Genomic DNA, 19,468 nt, shown 5'->3' with positions numbered 1-19,468 from the left:
AAGTCCATCAGTGAATATGCATCCCCTCTCGTCATGGTGTGGAAGAAAGATGGGGGGCTCAGAATCTGCACAGACTTCAGGTGGCTGAATGCACGGACTTTAAAAGATGCGCACCCACTGCCTCATCAGGCCGACTGTCTAGCTGCACTGGGAGGTAATGCTGTTTTAAGTACAATGGATCTGACCTCGGGCTTCTATAATGTTCCGATGTGTGAAGACCACAAGAAGTATACAGCCTTCACGACACCTGTTGGTTTGTATGAGCACAACAGGATGCCGCAAGGGCTTTGTAACAGCCCAGCATCATTCATGCGTATGATGCTGAGCATCTTTGGTAGCCTTAACTTCACCAGCCTGCTCTGCTACTTAGACGACCTACTTGTCTTTGCGCCCACTGAAGAGGAAGCACTAAACAGGCTCCAAGTGGTCTTCGGTAAGCTCAGAGACAACAACCTCAAACTGAGCCCCAAGAAATGCCACCTTATGATGAGGTCAGTGAGGTTCCTTGGTCACGTCATTGACCAAAGTGGGGTTGCGGTGGATCCCAACAAAGTTGATGTCATCTGCAAGATGCAAAAGGAGGCTTTGATGGAGGAGGATGGTCGTACCCCATCTGTAAAGAGGCTGAAGTCATTTCTTGGCATGGTGTTCTTCTACCAGTCTTTCATTCCTGGCTGCTCAGCCATTGCCAATCCCCTGTTTGCTTTGACGGCAGGCCAGAAGAGGAGAGGCCGGACTGGTCGGAGTGGTGGAGGTGCGGGTATGTACAGGAAATTGACTGCAGCGGATTGGACTCCTGAATGCGAGAAGGCTTTCCGGAAGCTCAAGACAGATCTGCTCAACTGTGCTGTATTGGCCCATCCTGATTTCTCGAGACCATTCATCCTGTCCGTTGATGCATCCCTGGACGGGCTCGGGGCTGTGTTGTCTCAATTGCCAGTAGGGGAGGACAAGGCTCGCCCCATTGCTTTTGCCAGTAAGACCCTCAGCAAGTCACAGCAAAGATATCCCGCTCACCGTCTTGAGTTTATGGCACTGAAGTGGAGCGTCTCTGAGAAGTTCAGTCACTGGCTGAAAGGGCATGACTTTACTGTGTGGACGGACAACAACCCGCTGACCCACATCCAAGAGCCATATGGTAGCCTAGTGCAGGAGGCTGAAGGTGCAGAGGCTGCGGAGGTGCAACAGACATTCAGACTGGGCGTCCAACACCTCCAAGCGGTTCAACAGCACGAGCCACCACATTACACTGCAGGCTCCTACAGTGCAGCTGAAGTCAAAGCTGCTCTAGCCTCTCACAGCTCTTGGAGGAGTGGTGTGGAGAACAGGGCTCTCTGTCTTGGCCAACATGTCCAACAGCTGCAACCTGCAGGCCAGTGTACCCTGCCCTCGCTCACTCTGCACGAATTGGAAGATAAGCAGCTTCACGATCCCACGATATCTTCGGTACTCCCGTTTGTGGTCCGCAGACGTCGCCCATCCAGACGAGAAAGGCACAATATGGGCCCCAGTTCGTTGGCATTACTGAAACACTGGGAGAGGCTAGTCATTCGGAATGGTGTCTTGTACCGAGAAACAAAGGACCCTGTGAGTAGGATGAGAAGATTCCAGTTGCTACTGCCAGCCAGTTTGAGGGGTGAGGCCTTGAAGGGAGTTCATGACTTGGCAGGACATCAAGGACAGGCGAGGACGCTCCATCTGGCGAGACAGCGCTTCTTCTGGCCCAGTATCGAGAGAGACACGAGAGAGCATGTGCGATGCTGTGAGAGGTGTGTACTTGCAAAATCTCCGGAGCCCTCAGCACGAGCCCCCTTGGAAAGTATTAAAACTTCCGCTGCCATGGAACTGGTCTGCATTGATTTTTGGTCAGCAGAGGATAAGAACAAGAACTCTGTTGATGTGCTGGTGGCGACTGACCACTTTACGAAAATGGCTTTTGCCTTTCCTTGCAGGAACCAGACTGCCAAGCAAGTGGCCAGAAAGTTATGGGATTGTGTCTTTTGTGTCTACGGGTTCCCTGTGCGCATCCATTCTGACCAGGGCCCTAGTTTTGAGAGTGAGCTGGTGTCTGAGTTGCTGCAGCTGTCGGGGGTGGCAAAGTCTCATACAACGGCATATCACCCAATGGGCAATGGGGGCACAGAACGCTTTAACCGTACACTGGGAAACATGATACGGAGTCTTCCTCTCAGAGCCAAGCGAGAATGGCCACAGCAGATCCAGACGCTGACATTTGCATACAACGCGACTGCTCACGAAACAACCGGCTATGCACCCTTCCACTTGATGTTTGGCCGTGTTCCGAGGCTCCCAGTTGATGATGTCTTACAGTCTGTTCTGCACGACCTCACTGTGACAGACTTCAGCAGCTACTCAAGGACCCTGCTATCTTACCTGTCTGAGGCAGCCAACATCGCCCAGCAGCATGCCACTAAAGAGCAGGGACAGCAGGCTCATCAGTACAATAAAAAGGTCAGAGGGGTTTCCTTACATATTGGAGCCCGAGTGCTGCTCGCGAACAAGAGAGAAAAAGGAAAGAAGAAGTTAGCCGACAAGTGGGAACCTGCAGTGTATACGGTAGTGGAGCGGAACCCCAAGACTCACATTTACAAGATCAGTGATGCCTCTGGCAGAAGCAAGGTTGTGCACAGGAACCTTTTGCTTGACGTGAGCTTCCTTCCTATCCGAGACACCCTGGAGAATCAGTCTCTGGTCAGCTCATTGGAAGTTGAAGGCTCAAGTGTCTGTGGAGATGCGGAAAACCTGAGCAATCTGGAACGAGAATCTTCCTTGGCACGGACGTCCTCATGGGTTCTGTCAGACCCAGATCGAGCTGCTGAGGCTTCAGCAGCTGAAGAAGCTTCTATTCCAGAACTTGAGGACGAGTCTCGCACTCATGAAGACATGGCCAGTCCACCTGAAGCGACTCTGTCTGACCCAGACCCTGTTCAGTCAAATGAACCTGCTGACGTTGATACGAGTCCGACTGACTCTACCCCCACTCAAGCCTGCTCACATGCTGACTCTACTGTGACTCAAAGTTTGATTTAGAGTGCACATCGTTAAGTTTTTTGTTGTTGTTGTTTTTCCATCCTTGAATGTGAAACCGTACTGTGGGGTTTTTCAAGCCAGGGGACCAGATGTTTAGGGGTGTAGGCTGCACCTTTATGTTCCTGAGAGGATGAGGGCCTGATCAACCTTCTTTTTTCTCTTGATCTGTTTTACGGATAGTTTTTACTGAACTTTGGGATTAGATCTCATTGTTATTTGGTCTGGGTACGAGTGTGTTTACATTAATGCATCTTTGGTTTTATTATGGAATTCAGGGGTGTTGTTATTTTGGTGGAATTCAGGGGGGGTGAATGTAGCAGGTTTATTTGTATACTTATGAATTCCACCAAAATATATTTCTTTTTGTATTACTGGGAGTTTCGTTTTGGGTTCATTCTGCCTGCGCGTCGGGTTAGTGCAGTGTGTGCGTGTGACGTCATCAGACCGGGGACTTGCGCCGCGCAAGTTTGACCTCAGTCAGAGCAATGCTGGATTTGACTGAGGTGAGTTCACGTCAGGTTTCTCCGATAATAAAACGGATATATAAGTTGATATTATCACTTATTTGTTGACTTATCACCGTGTAAGAGTGTATATGATGATGAGTGAATCTTGCAGTAGTCTTAATGAACTACGAGCCGCGATATTGTGTTTTTATATGTTAAATGCAGTTCGGTAGCTGCTGCAGCACGTGGTGAGCTAGCTGTTCGGCAGGCCATTAACATTGTATTGACGTGATGCTATTTTTTCTAGATGCTAACCTGATGTCACGCAACACTCATATTGTTTATGACCGCAGGTATGTTTTTTTGTGTTTGTGCATATTTGTTTGAGATGACTCAATGAATATATGTGTAGTTTATATAATGGAATTAATGTATGACTAAGGGGAATTTACAATGTGTTTTTCTATTGGGAATATCTGTGATATTTTCTTTGTATTTGTTTTGATTACAAATGTATGTAGTTTTTCTGTATGAAAAGAGGTTAAATGTGATTAATGTGAATAGAGGCAGAGCAATGCTGGATTTGACTGAGATGCTAACCTGATGTCACGCAACACTCATTGCCATATTGTTTATGACCGCAGATAATAAACTGCATTGTGACTGCCCGTGCCTCCGTGTTTACTTGAGAACAACCCAGAACACAACGCAGAAAGACAAGACGGGTTACAATCACCCAGGTCCAATTAACAGAGCTAAACGAGTGACCCCACAGCAGTGGTTATCAAACTTTTTCTGTAATTTTGATGAAAATCGAGCACTGAAAAAACAATTATTCTATTTTGTTTAAATTCCAAAGGTTAATAAAGGCTATATTTGATGAATAGGTGTGTGTCCAAAAACACTTACTTCACTTACTATCACTTTACTACTTCATAACCACTTCTTTGTCTGACTGTCTACAGTCTACAGATGCGCTTGTAGGCCTACTAAACTGAGCTCTTTGATTGACAGGTTTACTTTTAACGTTACCATAGAGACGCACAACAAAAGAGCTGCCTTTAATTTTAAGCATGTCAATTAGACAAAATCATTAAAAATGCCTTCAGAGTGTAAGGGGTTAATATTATAAAAGGACAGATGTCATTTTTGTGACGAAGTCCGTCAATTTTATGACCGTTTATTAGTTTAACCTGGCTGTTTAACGTTAACTTAACGTTAACTTACCTCACCTCAGACTGAAAGAGAAAAACGAGTTCCCCTCACATCTAAAAATACTGTCTAAAACAACACACTGAAAATATTTAATATGCGAACATATTAACAGCCAGTAACTAAAGTCAACAAGTCAATAACAACTAACCATGTCTAAAAACACGTAACGTTAACGTTAATCCTCAGGCCGGGGCCAATTGCTGTCATCCGTTTATCGAAAACATTTCTCAGAAAACTCGACGTTTTTCTAACATAATATTTTTCAATAAAAAAATAAGTAACAAGTTACACAGAACAAAATAATCACATACTGGCCTGGAAATTGTGTGTTTGAAATGGATAAACAACTAACTGATCACAAGAGAGTCCGTTGCTACCGAGGCGATGCTTCTGTGTAGACTTGATCACGAGCATAAAAACGTGCAAACGTGCATGCGTTTGCACGTGTAACGCCCCCTTGGTTAAAAAAGGCAATACTTTTGTCTGTTTGTTGGGTATTATCATCATATAAAATAAATTGCGGCGTACGGATCTACACAAGCTCAACATACCTTCGCTTTTACACCACCGGCTTGATGTGGACCACGGTTGCGTAGATCTAGTAAGCTGCAGCATTTGTGGAAAAAAGAAAAAAAAGAAGCGGGATCGGCAAAATGGTTCCTCGCGGTTCCTCCGCCGATCTCCGGAGTGTGCATTAATTGGAGTGGCTGTAGAATCATCCCGCCGATGGTTTCCTCACCTAAGTTTTTTTGGTGTGCAGGGGAAAACCCCTTCCGATACTTTGCCGCTGGTGCCCTCCAATTGCCAACGTTGGTTAGACTGAAGTGCTGTCTGGGATAGTTGTCCCGACAGCATCTGCAAACTCAAACGTGTGGAAGTACCAATCTTTTATACAGCGAGTATAAGGACGTGATTGGATAGATGTGAAGGTAATAAGTGACGTAATAATTAAGTCTTTCTGGCAGAACTTTATGCTAAAGCTTTCATATCAAGGATCGATTATGGAAGTGTGGCATATGGATCAGCAACCAAATCTGTACTTAGGAGGCTTGATGTAATGCAGGCTAAAGCACTGAGAATATGTTTAGGAGCAGTAAAAACATCGCCAGTATGTGCTCTACAGGTTGAAGCGGTAGAAATTCCATTGAACATCCGACGTAAACTATTGCTTGTAAATTATTGGGTAAATCTAAAAGGACATGGAGATAGTCATCCAACTAAAATAATACTGCAAGCTAATTGGGAAAGGGAGAGAGCACAAAAGTTCAGTTTTGGGTGGATAGGGGATGAGGCAGTTAGAGAATTGGAAGTGTATGAAAAAGAATTCTGCCCAACTGTAATATGGCCTGATGCACTGGTATGGAACCTAGAAACCATGGAAGTTGATTTTAAATTACTTCGAATCAAAGCAGTAAGCAATAGTACAAATCTGGTGGTGGAATTTCATAGATTTATAGACTTTAAATATAAAGAGTATGTTTAGATTTATACAGATGGATCAAAGGAACTTAGAAACAGGATAGACTGGATCTGCAGTTTACATTTTTAATCAAAGAGGTGAGGTAAGCAGACGAACCCCAAATGATCTGAGTGTGTATGCAGTTGAATTATACGCTATTATGATGGCTCTAGAATGGATTGAAATAATCAGAATTTGGAAGTGATTCAATGTCAGCTTCATACAGTCACATGACTGGTATATCTAATAGTCATCAGAATTTACTGTATACGATGTTGACAATATAGTACACAAGAATAAGGGAAAAATGCTATGAGATTCAACTGACTTGGATTCCTGCTCATATTGGCATTGTGGGAAATGAAAAAGTGGACAAATTAGCCAAACAAGCTATAAAAAAAGAGAATATTGAAGCAAATATTAAGCTGTCAAAATCTGAAGGAAAGAGTATAATATGGAAAGAAGCCATTAGAGATTGGCAACATCAGTGGGACAGGGAAACTAAAGGGAGACATTTGTATGCTATTCAAAATAAAGTTGGGGCTGTTCTTAAACTCTTTGGTTTATTTTGGAATTCCGCATGAAATTGGACATACCGAAATCTGATGGCTCCCCATACCCACATACAGTGAAGTAAATGCAAATAATTGGTGTCATTTTATAGGAAACCCTTTAAACAAACAAAATCAAGTGTCAAATGAAATAAAAATTATTGTATGTGTTTAAAATATCAAAAGAAACACAAAAAAGTAGGCGCTTTTGTGTGTTTTTTCTTTGAATCTTTCTTTGAAAGTGTATAATTTTGGTATTGTGTGCAACAGCTACATATTATAAGTTCCATTTGATTCCACTAGATGTCACCAAACACTGAAAAAAATATTATGTGTCTAACATTTTGCTTTCAAAAGTTATTGCTTTGAAACCAAAGGGAGACAAAGTGGCTTTTTAGTGTCTTTTTGGGTCCCGGCTGCAAAAAATAAAATTACACCAAAAATCTCACTTTTACTATTTGCTAAAAGTACTTTTCCCATATAAATACAAATATTCCCATATATGTTTCATGTTCTTCTCAAAAGAGACTCAATACATGCAATAAATAAGTAATGGGGTAGAAAAAAATTAGATCTGAGAAGAGTGCGTCAAAACTGCACGCCGCAGAAGATCTGATTACTTTTTTTTTTACTCTGAGGTAAAAATGCGCGCTGAATATCTCAGACTCTGGTTGGTTTAGAGGAAAGGTGTGTCCACGACATGTTCATGTAATGCTGAGATCATAAGCTTTCCAATGATGCGTACTTCATCATCATCCGGCGACGATAACATATCATGTGGATCGTATGAAAACAATGATTTATTTCCTGCATTACTGGACTAAATGAGACACAACGGGGGATTATTTCTCAAGCGAAACTCACATGAAGGTGAAAATGGACTCATTGTGAAGAAAACAGTCTAAGGTGAAAGTCTATGTATATTTTTGACTACTAGCTCAGACATGCTGTAATCGGAGACGAAGTGCAACGCTTTTCCTAGTTTGTTTACAAATATCAAAGATGTACTTCGCGATTAATTCTGCAATCATTTGATCTGTTGTATTATGTCAACTAAATAAACCATATAGCACAAATCCTGAGAAAGAAAGGTTTTGTTTGATATATGACTTGCCTTTGTTCATCAAATTTGACCAATGCCATCAATATTCAAATTCATAATCACACTTACTTTTGATCGGTATTTCGGTTGCGGGTGGAGGAATTTAAACATTTAAATTATGCAATATGTAAAATGAATTAAAAAATGATGGTTTGTGTGAAAAGTAGAGGGTCTAAGCTTTGTAATGATATCACATATGACTGTTAATGTTTCATCAGGACCTTTAAATATTAAAGGGCGATCATAATAACGATCTTAATAACGCAATTCCAAGACGGTACCGGTGTCCTGACATTCCATCCTACCCGTCAGATTGTCCTACCAAGGCTTACTGCGCATGCGCACATCAATTTTGCGTCATTTTTGTCACGCTGAACAACACGCCCATAATATTTTACTACTTGCGTGAGAACTTCTTCATCTGAGGTAAGTTTTTCTCTATTTATGTTAATTTTTATTATACAAAGATATATAGCAGTAATGAGAACTGTTTACGGGCACATTCATACAAAGCCATTTTGCACTGTAAAATCATCCTTCCCGTTTATTTCATACTGGTAAGACAATCTGATGAGGTATTTTGCACTGTAAAATCATCCTACCCGTTTATTTCATAGGACAATCTGATGAGGTAACGTTACTTTGCACTGTAAAATCACCGTACCATGGCCTAATAAGAATATTCGGCAAAGTTACACTGAAATATTTTATGTAGTCACAGACGCGAAGCAGAAACGCGCAGTAGGATTTTACGATGTGGTAGGATGAACCGATAGATATGGCTATAATTTTGCGCTACGGTAGGAAAAACTGACAAGGTAGGACAGATCGACAGAACACCGGGTTTACGACCTTAACAGGTTAAGAATAGGGGAGGGAATAGAAAAGAATAAATAGTTATGACCAGATTAAGGATAGGTCACAGAAATTTGAATAGCACACTACACCGACCTTGTAAGCATCCCATCAATGGGGACAGCCCTAGGCTCCACAGTTTCTAAATCTCTTCATTGTTGCTCTCTCTGAAGATACGTGGTGATTTGTATTACAGATACAACTTGAGGAATTACTGAACATTTTACATGGGTGAGATGATTTATTACACTTTAAATTTCAAATTATTTTACATATACCCTGATAAATAAAATATATATTTTAATTTAAAGTCTTATGAAAAACCAAACATTCACAATGTCTGGACGCTTAACACACCCCACCCCTCTGTCTCACAGACTGTCAAACACTGGTGTGAGAGAGAAACACTCTGGGATCTTTTTTATTTAACTTATTGTATTTTTGTAAACCCCATTCATACATTGTATGGACAACTATATGTTAGGAGCTATACTTCAACTCTCTAAAAATGTAAGATGATTTTTTTTATTAGTTTATCTAAACTAAAATCATTGTTTCAGTAGATTTTTAGTAAGATATTTATTTTATAATCATTTCATTTATATTCTTTTAAAGAAGCAGAATGTTTTTTCAACTTTTTCAACTGCAGGTAGAGTGAAGTCTTGTGAAATATACGTGCGCGCGTGTGTGTGTGTGTGTGTGTGTGTGTGTGTGTGTGTGTGTGTGTGTGTGTGTGTGTGTGTGTGATTCATATTCATATGTTCTGTTAAAATTTAGTTTAATTATTAGAACATCTCTTTTTCTCACTTCCACAGTCCCTGCAATCCCCCTGTACTGGAATGTGGCGGGTGGGAGGGAGCTGCATGTGACACAACCTGATGTCAGAACTCAAAATGAACCCTTCATGACTTCCATTATAACTTGTCAAAGTTCAAAAATTAATCAATAGACACCTTATACTCATGAGGTCACAGACATTAGCCAATTACTCAATGGTCATAGGTCATTTTCATCCCCAGAGGATACCCAGGGGTCATCGCTAGGGCATGGAGCCGGGTCAAGGTAATCGCTAGGGCACAGGGTGGGGAAAGGCCAAGAGGTCAAGCAATTACATGGTCAACAATCATTTTGACAGTTGCTTGGTGATAATCACTACTCAGTAGTTTACATATTTGATAGTAACACATAATTGTAAGATAGCGTGACTTAATACAATTGAAAATACACTAAAGAGGTAACCAAGATTACATTACTAGCCTAGAATCACTGACATCCATCAGCTAAGTTGTAGTTGAGTCTAAATGCAGCTAGCATTAACAAGGTGGCTGAATAGAGTGAATTTAAAGGATCATTGTAACAAGGTACTTGTCAAATCATGGGTGAACTGATGTGAATTTGACTGGCGTGGCCTCCCTGAACAAACATGAAGCTTGATTTATACATTATACTTCTTTGCTCTCCACATTAGTAGCACTATTTGTGTGGTGTGCAGAGCTGTAGAGTGTTCCAAATCACTTACTTCCCAAGTTCTATGAGGGTATAGAAGCAGAGCTCAATATTGTTTTTAATTAGAGTTCCTTTTTTATTTAAACATGTCTAAAAATATTTCTAAAAGATTTTCTATTCTAAAGAGTAGAATACAAATCTACTAAGACATTATTCATTAAATAATATATATATAACTGTAGTATTGTATAATGCACATGCACACACAAACACAATCACTGGGTCCCAAACTACCTAAATGATGCTTTCATAGTCTAATCATTATCAACAGATAAAACAACAAAAAACTGTAAATGATTTCCAAATCATTCCAATTATTTTTGAGCCCCAGGGCTCCAAAGCTCTCACAGTGAATGATAAAGTCGAAAAGAATAGGGTGATTATTTCTGAATGGAACACATCATCCCTCTCTCTCTCAGAGTCGTCTCTCAGTCCCTCACAGTCACACGTACATAATGCATCCTTTAATTTTTAAATAGCTGGATAGAATCAGTCAGAAACTTAAGTGCTTATGTACAGCTATTTGCGATACAGTCTTTGTCAGCTGTGGCTTGAATGGTTTCTGTGCAGATTTAACTCCAGGGGTCAGCCATCACGATAGCCTTGTTTTTTTTTTTTCTTTCTTTTTTTCCCTTGTTTTATCAGTGCCAAAGAAACTCAGATAACTTTTGTCTATATAATTGTTATATATTATTCAAAACTGTTAAATGTCTTTTATTTGTATGCACTCATATTAAAAACAAAATGTTTTGATTTTAGTAAAATAAAGAAAATAAACATGATGTGCATTCTGCCATCTCTCTCAGTGTAAAGTCCATTCTGAAACTTGACAGAAAATTTACTATAACTCAGCGAATACTTGCCACAAAGACATGAGATATGTCTTTAGAAAGATGTAATTCATGTTAAAAACAAATATTCTCTGTTTTAGTAATCCATATGAAACCAATGAGAGGTCCAGTTTCTCAAGCGTGCTCGTTATCTCTAATGTGACCACACCCACGCGCGCACACGCAATTCAAATGCAAATTGTCCATGTGAAGTAACGTGAACCTGTAAACGCCCCATCACCTCAAAACAATGCATCAAACTTCCTCATTCCTCTGCTTTTCATTCAGCTTGGCAAGACACTCTCCAGCCTGCCTTTTGTCTTGTTCTCTTGTATATTCAATAAACTGTTAATTCGCTATTGGATATTGTGTTTCATACCTGACATAACGATCTAACCAGTTATGGATCCAGTGAAAGTGAATGTGAAAAGTCATCTTGAGGAACAACAACGCTCTTTTTGATATCCAGGATGAGCAGATTATGGCGACCGGTCGAGCAGTTCAGGCCTTGGTAGCGCAGGTCTCCGAACTTACCACCCAGCTTCAAGGTCTGTTCCACCCACAGTCTGATCAGCCAACACCACAGAACCTCGTCTGCCACCTCCTGCTACATACTCGGGTGAGCCCCAACTCGTACATTTCTGACTAAGTGTTCGCTGTTTTTTGCCCTTCAGCCTTCGTCATTTCCCACTGAGGATTCTAAAGTAGCGTTTGTAATAACGCTGCTGTCTGGATGAGCTGGGCTATGGGGAACAGCAGTTTGGGAACAGGGACATCAGTGCATTGAGTCATTCCAGACATTCAGTGACGAGCTAAGGAAGGTGTTTGATCTTGCGGTGTCTGGCAGAGAAGCGGCGAGAGATTTGCCGGACTTACGGCAGGAGGACAGGTCGGTGGCAGATTACTCCATCGATTTTCGGACGCTGGCCAAGGAGTGTAAATCGAACAGCGAAGCGCAGTGGGACATGTTTCTGCATGGGTTGGCCGACCGTATCCAGAGCGAGATCTACACTCTGGACTTACCAACAACGTTAGACGGATTGATTGATTTGGCCATTCGAGTTGACTCACGCCTGCAGCGTCGAGACCGCAAGCTACATAGAAGCTGGTTCCCGGATATAGAGATGCGCCCGGTCATCCCTCCCTGCGATACGGTTGGTCCCTCATTCGATCCTGAACCCATGCAGGTGGGCAGAGCTCGTCTCTCCCGGGAGGAGAAGGAGCGGAGAGGAGCACAGAGACTTTGCCTGTATTGTGGAGCCGTGGGACATTTTGCGGGTAAATGCCCGGTAAAAGCCAGAGCCTGTCAGTAGGAATGAGGTGACTGACGGGTGGTATTTCCTTGGAGGAATCCTCCCATTAATCCACACTCCTCTCGGTCAGGCTGCAGTGGGCCATGTCTCATTATCGGTGTGACGCTTTAGTTGACTCTGGGGCACAGGGCAGCTTCATGGACCGAAACCTGGAACACAACCCCGGTCTTCCATCATACACTGTACGGGACCGGTGAGTCTAATCACGTCAGGGAATCAAGTAGAGGAGATTCGGTTCCTAATCATTGACTCTGCTTTCACTCCTGTGGTTTTGGGACACCCCTGGCTCACTCTCCATAACCCTCACATAAAATGGCGTCAGAACACGATCATGTCTTGTAGTGAGAGTTGTCATGCGTCTTGTTTGGTGTCTGCTTGTTCTTCTGTGTCTTATTCTGTGTTGCAGAGTGAACAGGTGGACCTGTCTAACGTGCCGGGGAGTACTTCGACCTGAAGGAGGTGTTCAGTAAGTCTCGGGCTGCTTCTCTTCCTCCACATCGTCCCTATGACTGTGCCATAGATTCATTGCCAGGTACGTCTCCGCCTAAGGGCAGATTATACTCACTTTCCGCTCCGGAGAGGGAGGCCATGGAGAAATATATTTCTGATTCTCTAGCAGCCAAACTCATCCACCCTTCCTCCTCTCCAGCTGGGGCGGGATTCTTCTTTGTGGGTAAGAAAGACGGTACCCTCCGTCCTTGTATTGATTATCGAGGGCTGAACAGCATCACGGTAAAGAATACTTACCCTTTGGCGCTGATGTCTTCGGCCTTCGAGAGACTGCAGGGCGCTTCCTTATTCACAAAGTTGGACCTTCGTAATGCCTATCATTTGGTCCGCATCAGGGAGGGGGATGAGTGAAAACCACCTTTAACACCCCCAAGGGGCATTTTGAATACTTGGTCATGCCTTTTGGGATGTCCAACTCCCCCGTGGTTTTCCAGGCACTCGTCAGCGACGTGCTGAGAGACATGGTCAAACAGTTCATATATGTTTACCTGGATGACAAATTGATTTTTTCTTTGTCTCTCCAGGAACACGTTCAGCACGTCAGACGAGTGCTTCAGAGGCTGTTAGAGAATGGGCTTTATGTCAAGGTGGAGAAATGCGCTTTTCATGCACAGTCTGTCCCCTTTTTAGGATACATTGTGTCATCTGAGGGGATGCGCATGGATCCCAACAAGATTCAGGCAGTGGTGAATTGGCCAACTCCAGATTCCCTTAAGGCCCTACAGAGGTTTCTGGGTTTTGCCAATTTTTACCAGCGTTTTATTCGTAACTACAGCCAACTAGCCGCGCCTCTGACTGCTTTGACCTCCACCATGACGACGTTCAGGTGGTCTAGTGCAGCTGAAACTGCATTTACTAAACTCAAGGACTGCTTTGTTTCAGCCCCGATTCTTTTGTTCTTTGTGCCTGCTCGGTCTGTGCCAGTTGTAAGACTTCCACTCGACCCCCTGCTGGGCTCCTACAACCGTTGTCAGTTCCTTTGAGACCCTGGTCACACATTGCGCTAGATTTCGTTACTGGCCTCCCTGCTTCACAGGGTAACGCGGTGGTTTTAACCCTGGTGGATAGGTTCACGAAGGCTACTCACTTCATCCCTCTGCCCAAATTACCTTCTGCCAGAGAGACAGCGGTGGCTGTCATAGACCACGTTTTTCGTATTCATGGCCTCCCGACGGACGTGGTCTCTGACAGGTGTCCCCAGTTTATATCCAAATTTTGGAGGGAGTTTTGTCGGTTGCGGGGTCGAATATCAGTCTTTCCTCTGGGTTTTATCCTCAGAGTAACGGTCAGACGGAGAGGGCCAACCAAAATTTAGAACGAGGGTTGCGATGTTTGGTGTCATAGAATCCGTCCTCTTTGAGTCAGCATATCTCATGGGTTGAGTACACTCCTAACTCATTACCAGTGTCGTCCACGGGCCTGTCTCCGTTTGAGTGTAGTTGAGGGTACCAGCCACCAATTTTTCCTAGCCTGGAATCCGAAGTCACGGTTCCCTCTGCTCACAAATTCGTCCAGAGGTGCAGACACATTTGGAGAAGAGCCAGGGATGCTCTCCTCCAGGTGGGTTTGCGAACCAAGGCCCAGGCCGATCGCCACCGGTTGAACACACTTACTAAGACTTACTAATTAAAAAAAATAATTATTTTTATATTTCTATATTCAAAATTTTACATTTAAAGCACTAATTTCACAACATCATTACTGCAACTGTAATTGCAATGCCAATGCATCTGTAGTATAATACAAGTGATATTAAATAGTATAATTTATTTTAGTAATGCACAACATTCATTTTTCTCATTTACCAATTCCAGAATAATGCCAACAAAGGTCATATTTACTTAATTAAATAAAGAAAGAAGTATGAAAGTAACTTTTTTCTTATATGAGCACCTGCCCCCCAGAATGTCTGTGCATGGCCCGGCATCAGATTCTAGATACCAGGTAATACAGTGTCAATACCTACTTCAACAAAACTGAATGTCATAAACTTAATGGAATAAAAATTTGATAAAACTAAAGGTATCTTTACACAGCTGAGTAGGCTGATCTTTGTCTGCTCAAAATTATGTGTAAAGACATAATGCTGCTTAAAAGCCAGAATAAATAAACTTTGACCTGCCTCAGCCTTTAGTATACAGTTGTAATTGCTGTGTAAATGGATTTGTGCCAACTCAGAGCAACAACAAACACTCTGTGTGAAGACACCTAAATGCTGCATCTGATGCACTTCTGTGCCACCTTTGCAGTGTAAATTTGGCATAAGAATCACACTTATGTAATCAGAACCACATGTCCTGTAATGCGCATTGATCACAGGAATAAGTATTGAGTCTCATTATCCTCTCTCATAGGCCATGAGTGAGTCTCCTCCTGTTAGGAGTTTGTTCTGCTCTCCTTTCTGTCCTTTCATTTATACAGGGTCTGGATCAGACTGACCAACCAATCTACCGCCCACTCTGATGATGCATGGTGACATAATTATTTTCTTTTAATTGTTCCAACCCTTGAAATTGCTGTGCATTAAAGACATTAAAGACAAAATGAAAGATAAAAATCATGATGCAATATCCACACTAATAGGTGTCAATGCAAAGTATAAGAATATTGACTTATCAGCCAGCAAAAACATAAAAAAAAAATTATTTACTTTCAAATATTATTCTATAATATTGAGTTCCTGTATTACAGATTGCCACAGTGTCTGAATTGTTTGTGCTAAGATTGCACCATAGTCACTAACATACCTTCATGTGAAGTCTTGTCTGCTGTACTATAGGTGCATCAGTGACCACAGACCCAATATGGGTAGGTCACATAGGACTACAGTAGGTCCTTATGATGAGCCAAGCGATTGTTTCTAGCTGTTTAAATCAGGTGTTGTCTCAGTAGCGTGCACAGACCTCCTCTGGGGCAGGGGCGGAAGGACCAAAAAGGGCAAAAAAGAAAAAAGAGTTTTTTTTTTCCTTTTTATCCTTTATTTCCTTGGCATTCTATGGAAATATGTTGATACAATTAGAATGCATAACACATCAAATGAAAATAGGGAATTATTTTAATATTACTAAATATTATTTAGAACACAGCTTTTATGAATTTTGAAGCGTACGAACAACCCCACGGTTGCATGACTTTAACCATCACTAAGTTTCCAACAACTCTTTCAGGGTACGTTTAGATGACAACCATGTACTAAAAACAGAAGTTTTCGCAAACAGACAACAACATTAAAAAAAAATTGCGATTTACAATTTCCCTGAAAGTTAAAGTTTTCAAGAGAGCGATTATAAACACAACAAGACTGTGAAAGCCCATTAGTGAGTAGATAAGTTTACCTGTTCGGCTAATGAAATTTAATGTCCACGACAACCTCTGTAGCCTTTTTTAGCAACTTGTAAGCAACCGCCTTTTACAAGACAAGTGAAAGCTTAAAAAATCACAAGAGAGTATTATATTATAAGTATTATAGTATACTTATAAAAGAATTAATAAGAGTGTTATAAGAAAAAGTGAAAATATCTTGAGCTTGTGCTATCAAATACAGATATCAAAACACAGACCTAAAGCATTCAAGCATTTAACCAAAAACCCATTGACTTCAAGAGAGTAGAACCAAAAGAGCTAAAATGTTGCATCATCATGTAGGCTACTTTACCAAACAAAACAGTGAGAATCAAGAAGGTAATTATGAGGAATTCATGTTTAGTTTTGTTGATGTTGTAAATTTTATGTATGTCGCCTATTATATGCGTATAGTGTTAGCTATCATGAAATCAGTACCACTTTACAATAAGGTTTCATTAGTTAAATTTGTTAACATTAACTAATAAGGAACTGCACTTCTACAGCATTTATTAATCTTAGTTAATATTAATTTCAGAATTTACTAAAACATTATTAAAATCAAAATTTGTATTTGTTAACATTAGTTAATGCACTGACTGTGACATAACATGAACAAACAATTAACAGGTGTATTATTATTAATTAATATTAACAAATACTGTAACAAATGTATTGCTCATGGTTAGTTCATGTTAGTTAATACATGAATAATAAACACATTAACCTTATTATAAAGTGTTACTATGAAATCAAAGATATAAATTCCTTACAATTTAGAGTTGGACATGGATTTAAGATTTAATTTCATTAGATGTATTTCCCTAAGTTAATAACACTTGCCTTGGATAAAAACGAATGACATTGTCAGACTCAGAATGCGGCTGAAATCGAGTTATACTTTTATTTTAGTTAGGCATAACTCGCATGCTGTAGCAACTTTTACAGTATCATGGTAGGATAAATGTAACAACCATATTAGCTTAACATTGCCTGCTGCTCTTGTAGTTTGAAGATTCACGGTGAACTGCTGCACATAGCGCTGCACTTCATCTCCGCCAAATGCTCCCACCAAAATAATTATATAATATATCATATTTTTTAAAATTATTATTATAAGTGGCAAAAGTGTATAAGTGTATTGTTATTTATTATACTATTTATAATAATAATAATAATAATAATTATTATTTACAATTATCAGAGAGGGGCACGATACATTTTGAGACAAAAGGGGCAGGGGCTTGATTAAATAATATCTGATGCATTTACATATAAATAGTGTGATTTACAGATACTTTATGTATAACAACCTACATAAGTAGGCAGTGGTATTCTAACTGTCATGGAACCTCACAAGTGACTGATTTGGAAATGCTCTCTATAGGCTTCCACTCCATGTGCCCCACAAAGATACAAAAAGCAGAGGAGAGTCAATTCAATTTCATTACAATGTGACTTTAAAATGTTAACATGCAAGTTAATATATGATACATTAATAAGAATAGAAATACATAGCAATCAAATAAAACACTAATAAAAAAATGTTGACTTAATTATACCCACAATTAAGGAATTAAAGTAATGGCCATACCTGCCTCTCAAACTAATTTAACATACGCACATCTGATTCTAATTGCAAGGTAAATGTAATTATTTACCTTCATTTTAAATACCTTACATTACATTTTTCCTGTTAATGAGCTTATGGCACATATACATCTGGTATCTAGTGTTCACGTTCAGTTTAGGAACTTAGATATAATAACTATACATTAGTTTTTGCTTTATTAAAAGGAGAAAAAAAAAACAACAACAACCATTCCTCCTACAAGAATCATGAATAATTTGTAAATATGTCTAAGAGAGAGGATGATGGCTTCAATATTTTAAGAGTCAAGATCTGTTTAATCGATATTTTAAACCAGCTGTAAAATAAAGCATAGACAATAGGATTCAGGCCTGAGTTAGCATATATAGTCCATAATAGAAATGTCATTGTAGCAGAAGAGATTATTGTAGTACTTGTTAAAGACAAGATATAAAATGGAATGAAGCACAGCAGATAAGCTGTCACAATAATTCCTAATGTCAGAGCAGCTTTACTCTCAGATTTCCTCCTCAATGAACCTTCAATTACACATTTACCACCCTTCATCAGAGAGTTTATAACTTTTACTTGCTGATGTGCAACATAAAATATCCTCAAATATAAAGTTATGATCACACTCAAAGGAAACAAGAAAGAAAAGAACAGGTCAATGACTGTCCATGAAAAATTAAATATTAAATAGCACTCTCCATAGCATGTGTCAGTTCTATGTGAACGTTCAAAAATTCTGCCACTAACCACATAGGAAATATTGTAGGCCGAGGAGAAAAACCAGCAGAGACAGATGCTTATTAAGGTTTTAGTTGTGGTTATTTTCTGTGGGTACTGTAAAGGGTGACACACAGCCACATAGCGATCAACAGCAATTAAAACTAAATTACAAATAGATGTTGAGAGGAGCAGAGCCATGATTAATATAAACAGGTCACACAAAGTGTCTCCAAAGTACCAACACGTCTCAATCAACTTGATGGCATCCACAGCCATCATAAGTCCAATAAGCAGATCAGCCACAGCCAGAGAGAGAATAATCAGGTTTGTTGGAGTGTGAAGCTTCTTGAAGTGAGTGATGGAGATGATCACCAGCAGATTCAGAAACACAGTCCATGCTGACAGCAATGAAAAAAACACATACATGATATTGTATTCATGTGTGGATCGTTTTCCCTTGATACATGATGAGTTGATTGCGGCAAAGCAGTATTGGGTCTCATGATCCTCTGTCTCATAGGCCATGAGTGAGTCTCCTCCTGTTAGGAGTTTGTTCTGCTCTCCTTACTGTCCTTTCATTTATACTGTCTAGATCAAACCACCAATCTACCACCCACTCTAATGCTGCCTAATAATTATTTTCTTCTAATGGTTCCAACACTGACCGTAAAATGACTTTGAATACTATACAAAAGACAAGAATGAGTAATACAATCTGTGATGCTGTAACAAGGTCCACTGAAGGCGAGTATGATGAACCCACGTTCAGTTTATTGATGTGACACCAAATCAAAACATAGACTTGAAGAACTTAACTAAAACATGACTTGACTTGAAATAGCCATAAATGTAGACTTAAGTAGTGATGGGACGGTTGACACCGGGGCGCAAATGCTCCGAAGCAGTTCCCTTTTGAGTTGATCTCTCGACACTGCGTCACCGATAGGACAAATCTTCAGGACAAT

The 19,468-nt window shown here is 40.6% G+C and overlaps 2 pseudogenes; both read right to left on the bottom strand.

Moving 5' to 3' along the window:
* Window positions 1-15,251, bottom strand: part of LOC143750411 (trace amine-associated receptor 13c-like) — a 71,548-nt pseudogene extending 56,297 nt beyond the window's left edge.
* A 2,766-nt stretch (window positions 15,252-18,017) lies between these two features.
* On the bottom strand, window positions 18,018-19,085 carry LOC143749590 (trace amine-associated receptor 13c-like; annotated as a pseudogene).
* Window positions 19,086-19,468: the final 383 nt, after the last annotated feature.

The sequence above is a fragment of the Siphateles boraxobius genome, unplaced genomic scaffold, assembly GCF_051911475.1.
Source record: "Siphateles boraxobius isolate OS27281-9 unplaced genomic scaffold, OSU_SipBor_1 25, whole genome shotgun sequence".
NCBI classification, from domain to species: Eukaryota; Metazoa; Chordata; class Actinopteri; order Cypriniformes; family Leuciscidae; genus Siphateles; species Siphateles boraxobius.
The sequence above is the reverse complement of the archived record's forward strand: the minus strand, read 5'-3'. Positions and strand labels throughout refer to the sequence as shown.